This window comes from Acomys minous (assembly GCF_964271855.1).
Source record: "Acomys minous genome assembly, chromosome: 2".
Lineage (NCBI taxonomy): Eukaryota > Metazoa > Chordata > Mammalia > Rodentia > Muridae > Acomys > Acomys minous.
This window is the reverse complement of record NC_140484.1, coordinates 16,923,598-16,937,384: the sequence shown is the minus strand read 5'-3', so window position 1 is coordinate 16,937,384 and position 13,787 is coordinate 16,923,598. Positions and strand designations below refer to the sequence as shown.

Here is a 13,787-nt window from a genome sequence, read left to right as displayed (position 1 = left end):
ACTTGATTCTCAGTGTAACTCTAGAGTTGGAAACAAACAACAAAAACAACAAGTGAACTAACTAACAGGTTACCAAAAACTAACAACACTCCTGAAGTATAGAGACAGACAAGATCCAAGTCAGGGAACGCAGCCTTTCCACGTGCAGAGGGAGGGCTGAGATTAGCGTTTTAACATGTTTAAAGTTCTAGGCAATGTGGCACTTTGAAAATACAGTATTTAAAACCAGAGACTGTATATTACATGCAGCATTCCATCCATTTCTCATGATAACCATAAGAGTAGGACGATGAGGCTCTGCAAGTTTAGATAATCTCATTTGTCAAAGGACACAGAGTTAACAGCAGGGCCAGGACTCACTGGGGCATTCCATGCAAAACAGCGTGGCACAGTCTGATGTCAGCGGAGGACCAGGACCCACACACCAAGATTTAAAATCCCACAGAAAAACGGAAGTCCGTCAAAAGAATGAGAAAGGACTAGAGATGACATCTCTAGGGGACATTAGTACCAGCAAATCAAGCCTCTGCTTCTGGTTCAAAGATGCCTGTGACTCGCCCTGCACTGTTGCAATGCATGATGGGTCCATTGCTCTTGGGGGAGGTTGGGTGGGGAGTGGGGGTGGGGGTGGGGGTGGCTGGAAGCCTAAGGCTGTGTCTATGCACTAGAAAATAAGGGCATGTGTGTTCACCTGGGAATGCTCAGCCATGATCAAACCAACATTCTCCAAATGCCTTCCCAGGGGCTTCTGGTGTGTGTGCGGGGGTGGGGTGGAGCGGGCAGCTCAAGCTCTCCAGGCTGCCCAGGACCCAAGCGTTTCTTTATTCTCCTCAAAGACTCCTTTAGTTACTGAAGATAGAGATTTTTTTTTTTTTCATAACCTCATCAGAAAGCACTGAGTCAGGCCAGTGAGTGGCTTAGCTGATAAAGGTGGCTGTCACCCAGCTTGTCAACCTGGGTTAGACTCTTAGGACCTATGGCAGGAGAGAAAACCAGGAGCTGGGGGATGGCTCAGCAGTTAGTAGTGCTTGGAGCTCTTCCAGGAGACAGGAGGTTGATTTCCAGCATCCATGTCAGGTGACTTAAAACTGCCTGTGATTCTAGCTCCAGGGGATCCAAAGCCCTCTTCTGGGCTCTGGGGTACCATACACATGGTGTACACATGCACGCACGCACACACACACACACACACACATACACACACACACATCCATCTTAAAAACAGAGGCCTGGCCCAGCACTCAGGAGACAGAGGCAGGCGGGTCACTGTGAGTTCGAGGCCAGCCTAGTCTAAAAAGTGAGTCTAGAACAGCCAAGACTACACAAAGTAACCTTGTCTCAAAAACAAAACAAAACAAAAAAAGAGACCCAATTCCTGCAAGTTGTCATCTGACTTGCTTACACCCACACACAAAGTATATATAAATATTTCAAAAGAACCGGATGCCTAATGGAAGGAAAATAATGAGATAGCTATAACTGTTGTTTGTGAATTTCCCTGGTGTGAAAAAAAAAATGTAGGAAGCATCTAACAGTTCCGTATATTGATACTGTAACCATTCTACACCATTAAGTATCACACATTTGATTCCTACTGTTGGGCCAAAGTAGCTTATTCTTGTATTACCGGGATTTTTTTTCTCAATAATGAGATGACTAGGGCATCTATAGATGACAGCAAAAAAGAGAAGTGGCTACTGTCCCCCTGTCCCCTACCTACCGCAGGCTTTCTGCTTTCATTTTTCCTTTTGTGGTACTCTGGAGAGAGAGCACAGGGCCTTGTGCAGGCTAGGCAAGCGCTCTACTACTAGCATGTATTAAAAGCATCTAGTTAGCTGTTGCCTGGTGGTGCAACTTAACTCTCTGAGTTAAGAGGCCAGCCTGGTCTACAGAAATGAGCACCAGGTAAGCAAGCACGCAAACAAACAAAAGCCCAATCTAATATTTATATAATTATACTCTGCAGAGGCAGTGCAGTGCATGTAAAACACTAGGCTTCTACAATGACAAAGGGCAAAATCTAACCCCCAGCATTCCTGTCCGTTAGCTCACTCACCCCGACACATCACTTCAGCTCTCAGCCTTCCGTTTCCGGGACCCAAGAAAGGATACTATTAATACTTTCACAGTGCTCACTGTGATGATGGCTGTAGTGATAAGGATCAATGACCAATATTTGACACAGTGCTTCCTCATGCCACACATTGTACTGTGCTCCACGTCGGTCCTGTCCATGTATTATTGGTCACATTTGGCAAATGAGGACACAGGTTCAAAAAAGTGATAAACTTTAAGTCAGAGACAGACTGGGAATCCAAATCTGTCTGTCTGTCTGTCTCTAAAGTCTTACCCAGTATGCTGAGTGAACATGCAGAGGGCACGACTGACTTCTCAATAAACATTAATGCTTATTATAAATACACCATTCCCACAACTAACTACAAGTTCAAATCTGTGTCACTGATCACCAGAGAATAAACTGTCTTCAAGTAGTAGAAACACTTCAAAATGTCCGACTTGAACATGTTTAAAATTAGGTACATGGAGCCAGGCAGTGGTGGTGCACGTCTTTAATTCCAGCACTCGGGAGGCAGAGGTAGGCGAGTCTCTGTGAGTTTGAGGCCAGCCTGGTCTACAAAGCGAGTCCAGGACAGTCAAGGCTATCATAGAGAGACCCTGTCTTGAAAAAAAAACAAAAAACAAAAAAACAAAGCAAAACAAAATTAGGTACATGGAGCCAGGTGGCCAGGTGTGGTGGTACATGCCTGTAATCCCAGCACTCAGGAGGCAGAAGCAGCCAAATAAATCTCTGTGAGTTTGAGACCAGCCTGGTCTATAAAGCAAGTCCAGGACAGCCAGGGCTACACAAGGAAACCCTGTCTGGGAAAACAAAACCAAAACAAAAAGGCACAAGGCGGGGCCAAGTGTGATGGCACATGCCTATATATCTCAGCACCCAAGAGCCTGAGACGGGGATTCTAAGACCTAGACCAGCCTGGGCTATGTAGTCAGACCTGGTAGGAAAAAAGCGAAAGGAGACAAGACACATCTTGTGCCTTCCTGACATCTTTCCAAGACGCTGAATGAACATGGTTTCTCGGGCTACTGGGAGCAAGTTCACTGCCCAGACATCCAGTACTATGCTGCTTTTCAGCACAGCTACAGCCCTAGACAGGTCCAGACCCCCTCTGGCCCCCCTCTCTCTCTCTCCCCCCCCTCCCTCTCTCCCTCTCTCTCTCTCTCCCCCCCTCTCTCTCCCTCTCTCTCTCTCCCTCTCCCTCCCTCTCTCTCTCTCCCTCTCCCTCCCTCTCTCTCTCTCTCTCTCCCTCTCCCTCCCTCTCTCTCTCTCTCTCTCCCTCCCTCTCTCTCTTCTTCCCCTCTCTCTCCCTCTCTCCTTCTCTCTCTCTCTCTCTCTCTCTCTCTCTCTCTCTCTCTCTCTCTCTCTCCCTCTCCCTCCCTCTCTCTCTCTCTCTCTCACTCTCCCTCTCTCTCTCTCTCTCTCTCTCTCTCTCTCTCTCTCTCTCTCTCTCTTCCCCCCCCCTCTCTCTCTCAGCGCTGCCCTGCTTCTGTGTTCAGCACACATAGTTCATCAGCTTCATTTTTTAAAAATGATTTATCTATTTTTACTTCACACATATGGGAGTTTTGCCTATATGTATGTCCATGAGCCCCACCTGTGCCTGGCATCCACCAGAAAAGGATGTCAGATCCACCGGAACTGGAGTCACAGGTGGCTGTGAGCTGACATGTGGGTGCTGGGACTTAAACTTGGGTCCTCTGGAAGAGCAGCCAGTGTGCTTAACCTCTGCATTATCTTTTTAGCCACCCAATCAATTTTTCACCCTCTTTTATTTATTCATTCATTCATTCATTTATTATTTATTATATATAGTGCTCTGCCTGCGTGTACACCTGCAGGCCAGAAGAGGACATCAAATCACATTATAGATGGTTATGAACCACCACGTGGTTGCTGGGAATTGAGCAGCCAGTGCTCTTAACCTCTGAGCCATCTCTCTAGCCCCCTTTTCACCCCTTTTTACCTTTAGTTTTTTGAGACTGAGTCTTACTGTGCAGCCCTGGCTAGAACTTTCTATGTAGACAAGGCTGGCCTTGAACGCACAGAGACCCACCTGCTTCTGCCTCCCATATGTTGGGGCTAATGGTTTGTACCACCACACCCAACTCAACCCACTTTCTAGTGTGCTGTTTACAATCTACAGCACCAGCATTACTAAACGTTCCCAGACAAATAAAAGTAAACAAACTCTGGCTGGCAGGCTGGTACTCCCCTGGAGAGGTAAAGGACACACATTGGCACTGGAGGTTTTTAACAGTTTCCATGTGCCCTGGGGCCCCTTTCTCATTTTCTGGCTATCTTCCAGGCATCTAAAGTCACCAGATGTCAGATTTATGCAGAAGGGTAGTGTCTAAGCATTTTTAAAAACAGAAAACGCAGCATGATATTTGGCAAATCTCTTAGCCATCTACGTTATTAAGACAAATCCTCAGGATCGGGCCAGGGTGGACAGCATTTTCCAGGACAGGGTTTCCACAAAGGTCTCACCACCTGACTAAATGTGTGGGTCGTTCTCTGAACTGTTCAGTAAGAAACCAGGCCGGACCCACCGATTCCTTGCGCGTTAGTCCTGGGAGCTGAAGGATGTGAGCACGCCTCTTGCTACCTTTTCATATTACGGGAAAATGACTCACATGCAGAGGAGAATCTGGCTCAGTTTAAGTCTTTACCGACTGACCTTCTGCTCTGCAGGGAGGAGTGTGTGAGGCCAAGAAACACACACCCTAGAAGGGTGCAGAAGGCGCAGCCTCCATGAATCACCAGTGCAGCTAGGTGTGGCTCGACATCTCCCACTATACTTACCAGATGGACTCTCCTCGCACCACCCCTGCCCTGCACACACTCTAAGAAGCAGCTACTGTCACCCACGCCGGGCTCATTTCAGAAGCCTGTGAGTATGTTTCAAATGTGGCTTCTGTAGGCTGTTCCAACTCTGGATGGAGGTTTGTAGAAGAAACTACAGGACCGATGGGCTGGGGAAGTTACTGTCCAATACAGCATGTGCCAGGGCCAAGAAAAAGATGCGGAACCCCACCCTTTCTTCCCGGTGAACACCTATTTCCTCCTCTGAGGTGTTACTCTGCATTTGAAATATAAATATCCCCAGAAAGATGATTCTCCAAACCCTTCTGCAAAGTCCAAAGGAGTGCGTGAAGGAAGCGGGTTTTGCCTGTTTGTCTGCAGGTCTGTAGCAATGTCAGCACGGGGAGCTTAAGCAAGCAACGGGATGTGGTGGGACTCTCTGAGCTACGCGCACCTAAGCCCGCAGTTCCGCTCACTGCCATGGTTACGCCATAACACCTGCCCACACAGACTCTATCACATACTCCCTGGCCCCTACCCATTTACCATTTTTTATTTTTATGTATTGCACACACACAAAAAAAATCAAAGAGTGCCCACCAAACTTGGGCATACATGTCTTTTTTTTTTAAGATTACTTATTTATTATTACATATACAGTGCTCTGCCTCCATGTACATCTGCAGGCCAGAAGAGGGAATCAGATCATATTATATATGGTTGTGAGCCACCATGTGGTTGCTGGGAATTGAACTCAGGACCTCTGGAAGAGCAGTCAGTGCTCTTAACCTCTGAGCCATCTCGCCAGCCCAGGCATACATGTCTTAACCAGAATTCTTTGCTGTTGTTGTTATTTTTAATTTTTAAAATTATTATTATTATTTAGATATACCAAGATCTTGTTGTGTAGTCTAGGCTGGTCTTGAACTCATGATAATCCTTCTGCCTCAGCCTCCCAGTGCTGGTGTTACGGGTATATGCCAGATCTATACTTGTTTACTGTTTGTTTTCTTAAATTGAGGACTTTTCTCTGCTCAGGCAAAATTACAGTTCTTTTCTGCCCACTAAAACATCAGCAATTAATCTTTTCGTAAATATCAATTTTTACATTAGTTGCTTGGAATTTAAACTCTCCTTATTTTCTATAATTTATGAACACAGTCAGCAAGTATTTATCTAGCTAAGCAGAGTCAGTCAATTCCCAGGCAAGATGAAAATTTGGCTTCAGTGGGCAGACCAGTCACTGACCAGCCTTTTACCACAATCACAATGCAGCCTCCATCCCCGAGCGGCTCCTCCCTGCTGAGGAGAACCTGAGCACCAGCCTCAGAAGGAAAGGGTCTGAGCCAGCCATCCAGCAGTGATTCCCAACCTGTGGGTTGACACCTCCCAAGGAGCTGTATATCAGACATCCTGCATGTCTGATCTGTTCACGACTCTTCATAACAGTAGCAAAATCACAGTTATAAAGTAGCAATGAAATAATTTTATGTTTGGGGGGTCACCACAACATGAGGGGCTGTATTAAAGGGTCACAGCGTTAGGAAGGTTGAGAGCCACTGATCTAAGGGGAGGGGATGTCTTAAGTCTGCAGTGAAGGTATGTGTGTGTGTGTGTGTGTGTGTGTTTGTGATTCGTGTGCAAGTGCATATGCACATGTGTGTGTACATGTACCAGAGACAAGAGGTTAAAGTCAGGGGTCCTATATTTTAGGGTTTTTTTTTTAATGCGTTGTTTATTTATTTGTACGTGCGTAGGGATGGGTACATGCACGCCACAGGGCCCACTGGAGCTGAGAGGACAGCTTCCAGGAATCACTTCTCTCCTTTCATCACTTGGGTTCTGGGGCTGCAACTCAGGTCATCAGGCTTGATGACAGACACCCTTGCCCACTGAGCCATCGCGCTGACCCTCTCCACCTTATCTTTTGAGACAAAGTGTCTCTTGGAACCTGGAGTTCACCAATTAGGCTAGACTTGCCGGCCAGCAAGGCCACCACACTCCCACCAGGTGCTGGGCTCACAGACGCAACAAGTGCTGGTTTTTTTGTGTGATTGCTGGGATCTGAACTCAGGTCCTCACGCCTGCACAACAAGCACGTTACTGACGCAGCCACACCCCCTGTGGGCTATCAAGGGTCAATGCCTCTTAATTCAGGCTGGCTCCAATGGCACTGCAAGGACATTCAAAATGTGAAGGAGATGGTCGAGTCCTGGAACCCAAAAAGCGTAGTTTAGCTGCCCCCAGCTGTCCCTTCCCAAACATGTTCGAAGGATGCTCAGCTGGGTGATTCAAAACCCTGCACCACTGTGAACTCAGGGAAGGCTATGAAGCATATATATTCCCCTCTTGGAGGGGCACAAATACGCTGCTAAAATAAAGACCATGGCAGCTGGGCAAGAAGCTTCTTTAATTCTACGTCTTTACACGTGTCTGGGGCTGGAGAAATGGTTCAGCAGCTGAGGTCACTTGCTCTTCTTGTAGTACCAAAGTTAGAATCCCAGCAGCCCTGTCAGGCGGCTCACTGCCACCTGTAATTCCAGACCTGGAACTGGCCTCTTAGACACACATGAGTATGTATGTGGGAGTGTATGCATACAAACAAACAAATATATACACAAAAATAAATTTTGGGTGCTGTGGTGGCACATTCCTTTAATCTCAGCACTCAGTGAGACAGAGGCAGGTATAGATAGATCTCTGTGAGTTTGAGATCAGCCTGGTCTACATAGTGACATTGGACAGGCAGGACTAAGTAGAAAAACATTGTCTCAAAAAAACAAAAACAGCTGGACGTGGTGGCGGACGCCTTTAATCCCAGCACTCGGGAGGCGGAGGCAGGTGGATCACTGTAAGTTCAAGGCCAGCCTGGTCTACAAAGTGAGTCCTGGACAGCCAAGACTACACAGAGACACCCTGTCTTGAAAAACCAACACCAACACCAAAAACAAACAACAACCCCCCCCAAAAAAAAACACAACCACAAAAACCCCAGGACACTTGTTTGGCCACATTTAATTTTTAAAAAACTTTGTTCCACTCTGCCTGAGGCACTTGATAGTCCTACCCAACCCGAATAGTCCAACTGGGGCCAGGGGTGTGGCTCAGTAAAGCAAGCAAGGCCCTGGACTGTACTCTCCTGCCCAGACTTACTTCCTTGTTTACATGCCCCCCCTTCTCTCTCTCTCTCTCCTCTCTCCCTCTTTCTCTCTCTTCTTAAGATTTATTTGTTTGTTTTATGTATATGAGTATGCTGTCTTCATGCACACCAGAAGAGGTGGTTCCTGGGAATTGAACTCAGGACCTCTGTTTTTTGGTTTGGTTTGGTTTTTCAAGCAGAGTTTCTCTCTGTAGCCTTGGCTGTCCTGAACTTGTTTTGTAGACCAGGCTAGCCTCAAACTCACAAAGATCCACCTGCCTCTGCCTCCCTGAGTGCTAAGATTAAAGGTGTGCGCAACAAAGCCCCGCTTTTCACTTACACATAGCAGGTTGCATCTTCCCACATAGTTGAATACTTTTCATCACTATTTCTTCCAAATGATGCCCATCTCTCCTGTGTGAGCCTACATCTCCCACAGTCCCACTCCACAGACGCCCATCTCTCCCGTGTGAGCCTACATCTCCCACGGTCCCACTCCACAGACGCCCATCTCTCCTGTGTGAGCCTGCATCTCCCACAGTCCCACTCCACAGACGCCCATCTCTCCCGTGTGAGCCTGCATCTCCCACAGTCCCACTCCACAGACGCCCATCTCTCCCGTGTGAGCCTACATCTCCCACGGTCCCACTCCACAGACGCCCATCTCTCCCGTGTGAGCCTGCATCTCCCACAGTCCCACTCCACAGACGCCCATCTCTCCCGTGTGAGCCTGCATCTCCCACGGTCCCACTCCACAGACGCCCATCTCTCCCGTGTGAGCCTGCATCTCCCACGGTCCCACTCCACAGACATTATTTGTATATCATCTTCAAGATTTATGTGGCATTAGATTGGGAATGTAAACTTTTTTTTCCAAATGCACACTGATTGGGACTTTATTTAAAACTCAGCAGACAACACCACAGAAAAATATCAATGTGTCGGGTTCTAAGTGCTGCATCTTAGATTTAGTTGGCAAAGACCACATTTAGCAAATCAACATTTTAGTCTGCCATGTACAAGCTAGACACACCCTAAACTGTAAAAAAAGAAAAAGTTTCCCAATTGATTGAAAATACCAGTTTAAAAGCTGGGCCTAGTGCTGCATGCCTTTAATCCTAGCACTCAGGAGGCAAAGGCAGGTGCATCTCTGTGAGTTTGAAGCCAGCCTGGTCTACAACGTGAGTCCAGGATAGCCAAGGCTACCCAGAGAAACTCTGTCTCAAAAAAAACAAACCAAACCAAACCAGAACAGTTTAAGAGTAAGAGTGTAAAAAATGCATAGATCTTCAATAAAAGAAGTGGCTGGTTCCTTTTTACTTCATATTCAAGTTTGTTGTTACAGTACTACAAGGCAACTACTGAGGGAGGAGGCAGAAGAGGAAAAGAAATGTATATAAGGCTGTTTTTCTTTTAAGGCACAAGAAGCATAATAGTATTTTAGGAAGACAAGAATTATTCAAAGCTAGCTTGGGTCTCACTGGAGAAAAACAATGGACTAAATACTGCGCTCCTGTGTGTCACTCTAATAATCAAAGGAATGTAAAACATTGAAGTCTTTGTTTTTTATGTGTGGATGCTTTCCTTCCTTTTATGTCTATGTATCACATGCGCACCACAGCCCAGAGGAAAGTGAATCTCCTGGAACTGGAGTTACAGATGATTGTGAGCTGCCATGTGGGCGCTAGAAAGTGAACCCAGGTCCTCTGCAAGGGCAGCTAAGTGCTCTTAGCCACTGAGCCATCATCTCTTCAGCCCTGGACATGTGAAAATTAAAGTTATGCTGGGCATGGCGGTGCATGTCTTTAATCCCAGCACTCGGGGATTCAAGGCCAGCCTGGTCTACAAAGAGAGACCTGGACAGCCAGTACTAAACCTTGTCTTGAAAAACCAAAAAACAAAACAAGACAAAAAAAAAAAAAAAAAAAAAAAAAAAAAAAAAAAAAAAAAAAAAAAAAGAAAGAAAGAAAGAAAGGAAAAGAAAACTAAAGTTATAAAAATAAAACAGGCCAAGGCGGTGGTGGTTCATGCCTTTAATCTCAGCACTCGGGAGGCAGAGGCAGGCAATCTCTGTGAGTTCGAGGCCAGCCTGGTGTACAAAGAGAGTCTAGGACAGCCAGGGCTACACAGAGAAACCCTTTCTCAAAAAAACAAAAAACAAAAACAAAATCAAACAAACAAAAAAATATTTTACATGTCATACAACCCAAGTATCCATCAGTAGATTAGTAAATAAAACTGTGCTAAACACATATAGTTATTCAACCATTTTTAAAAGGAAAAAATAGTAAGACATACTGCAACATGGATGAAATTTGAAGATATTACGCTAAGTAAAGTAAGAAGACACAGGGACAACACTGCAAGATTCCACCTCGCTGAAGTACTCAAAGCAGGCAGAGCCACAGAGCCAGAAAGCATGGCAGTGCCCAGGGCAGGGGGAGGAAAGAAGCGGCCAGAGAGCCAGCACCAAGGGTGTACAACAGCTCAGAGTGTGCACAACCGCTCAGAGCAGGGGACACAAGAAAGCTAGCACCAAGGGTGTACAACCGCTCAAAGCGGGGACACGAGAAAGTTCTAGAGGTGGACAGTAGTGAATTAATGAAACGACTGTACACTTAACATGTTCAAAATTGTACAGTTTATGTTATATTTATTTACCACAATAAAAAATCAATATGCTTATTAACATATTATAAAACATAATTGAGTGCAGAAGAAGGTCTGGCCCACAACATATCCACAAGTCTGGACACATTGTTAACCCATCTGAGATCATGAGCTGTAAACTTTTACCCCAATAGATACTGATCTCAACCAGCTTAATGAGTAATTTCCAGCATGGCCTCTGGGGTAAAGGTCTGACCTGGGTACACACTGCGGATGCAGAACATCAGCCCTTCCGGTTCTGTCCTCCTATCTGCTCTGTGCCCCAAGGCGACCTCAAGCACCAAATCCAGGTGCTTGCCTCTGGATTCCTGCTGGCTTCAACCAATGGGACAGCACAGGAGGGGTCTAAGGCCAAGGCAGGAGAAGCCGGGGTTTCCTCCCTGCTGGACTGAGGTGGCATGCAGTCCCATCAAAGGCTACAGCCAGGAGACGGTCACCAAACAGCACTTCCTGCCAGTCAAGTAACGATTCCATCCCCTGACCCAGGAGCAGGGTGGCTCCCTATTGGCTTTGGTATAAAGTACAAGCCTTTATTACTTACCCTAAACCTGTGCCCTCTGAGTTGGACCTCCTCAGATCCTCAGACTGGAGTATGCTCTCCACTTCTGCTGGGCCCCACGGTGACACAAGCCCCAAGGATTTCTAGGGTTCCATACATGGAGACCCTGCATTGAGGAGGATGGAAACTGAGAGTGCAGTAGAGCATGAGGTCTTTTCACAGTTCTACTGCTGTAAATCCAAGCGAGGGACACCACGGACATGAGTTTTGAAGGTTTAAAAACACATTAGAGGGCTAGAGAGATGCTCAACAGTTAAGCACATGTGCTGCTCTTGCAGAAGACTCACGTTTGGTCCTAGAACCCACACAGCGGTCCATAGCAGCTTGTAACTCTAGTTGCACAAGCCTCAGCGCCCTCTTCTGGCCTCTATAGGTAGCACACATGTACGTGGCGCACATACACGCAAGCAGGCGAAACACTCAACACACAAAATTTACAACAGGCTTTTTCAAAATATTAATGCCTAAGCTCTTTGTCATTCTCCCCTCAACACTGAGCCAGCATATTCTCTCACACGGCATGGGGACAGCGTCTACACCTAGAACAAATCCTCTGAAGGGGTCTCCCTGACTGAAAGGCAGCAGCCTGCTGTCCCTCCTCCCTGTCCGGGCACACTTTAGGGAAGGAGATCTTGAGATTTCCCCAGTTTCATAACTGAATTCTCCAGGAACTATGCCCTTCGGGGAATCCATTAGAAAGACGTCAGTGCCTGCAGTGAGACGCATCCGACCTCACAAACAGCAGCGCGCTTGTCTTTCCTGACACTACAGACCAGTGTAGTTTCTCCTCTGTGCAGAAGGCTCGGAGGTGTCAGAAGATAAAGTCTAAGCCAGCTTCAGGAAGGAAGGAAATGAGAGAAGCTAGGAAAACAGCATTTCCTCCACTGCTCTGTGTCACCGGAGTTGACGCTGGACAGAAGGTCAGCACTTGCTGCCAGGCGATTCCTCAGCAAAATCACTAAAGGACAAACTGGAAAAGTAAAAGCTGCAAACTATGAGGACCTCATTGGTGGGGGAGGGGGTGCCATAGCGCTTTTCCTCAACACCACTCCATCTCCAATGAGCTCTGGCTCTACAGCCTGTGGAATGTTGGGAGAATGAAGGAACCACAGTCCGGCTTGGAGGGGATGAAGAAAGAAACTAAGGTAGAAAAATGAAAGAATTTGCAGCAACAACCTGTCTTAACAGTTGACCGCAACAGTGTCACATCTCAACTTGTCCCGAGGAAGAAGGCAGAGAGCCTCAGCCCGTGGGATGTGGTATGGGGCTGAGCCTCCATCAACCACAGAAGCGCCCTTCAGTCCTCAGATCTGAAGTGAATACTACTCAGGAAGACACCCAGGTCCCCTGAAAACTGCCTTGTCAGGCTTCCATCCCACACCCAGTGAGCTGACAATACTTTTAAATCTCTTTTTAAAAAAGAAAGTGCCCATACGCCTTTACATCAATTTTCCCTTTTGAATGAAACTGTGTTAACGGAGCGAGGCCCCATGACTAATGTTGATGTCTACAACATTTCAAGACGTTTATGGGGAAACTTTTTTTTCCAATGGTTTAACCTAGGAGTTCCTTAGGTATGCTCTCAGACTGACATTTCTTAAATCGTGCGTGACTCTCATTTATGCATTGACATTTGAAAACCACTGACTCACAACTACATCAACGGGACATGTCTGAGCTAGGCTTAACGACACACTGAAATCAACAGCTCCACTACAGTGCAGATGTTACACACACATAATCTATACGATAGCAGTTGCACAAGTCAAGATTAAGGTGAAACTTCAGAGTAAGGCTGCAGATAAGAGCACAGTGAACAAGTGAAAACAGGCACTCTGGGGACTTTCCTCAGGAGTGGCTTCAAGAGCATCTTCCCACCGTGCTCCCAGCAAGGAGGACACCTGTGACCGAGATCTGGGGCACGGGCATTATGTTTCTTTTCTTATCTGCTGGTTCAAGGAGGAGCTGGCCTTTCAGCTGGAGAAGATTTCAAAGGACACTAGGAATGTCTTTATCTTCAAGCCCACATTAGCCTACTAAGTGTGCTTGGTGTTTTTGGAAGACACAATAAAGGAAAGAATTAAGAAAACTGTAGATTCAGAGAGAAATAACATGGAGAAAACTGGCTGGAGCTAAAAAATCTGTATGCGTGTCCCCAGGGTAGGGATTTGGGTCATTCTATGAAGTATCAATATGCAAGCAACATGGAACAAAGGCTTATAGCTTTACACAAACAGCAAGAATGACGGGCCTCTCAACAGAGACTAAAGTTACCACACTGACAGAAGCGTGGAATCTTCTGGTAGCTCCTTTTCAAGGTGAACAAGGAAATATACCAAGATGCAGTATAGCCAGTGCAGTGAGTGGCTCAGATAGTTGAATAAGGATTTAATCCTAGCACAAGGTGATCAGCCCTTCCCCTCCCCCAAACACACAGGGGCCACACCTTATCAGGAGCGACACTATTTCAAAATCTTGGCTCACATTCACTTCTTACAATTTTGACTTAAGTCTTACTTATTAGTAATAACTGAATA

General features: G+C 46.4%; 1 protein-coding gene across 1 annotated transcript in view; it reads right to left on the bottom strand.

Annotated features, from left to right (window-relative positions):
- Positions 1–13,787, bottom strand: part of DNMBP (dynamin binding protein) — a 97,078-nt gene that overhangs the window by 63,803 nt on the left and 19,488 nt on the right. The gene's annotated exons all lie outside the window — the stretch shown is intronic.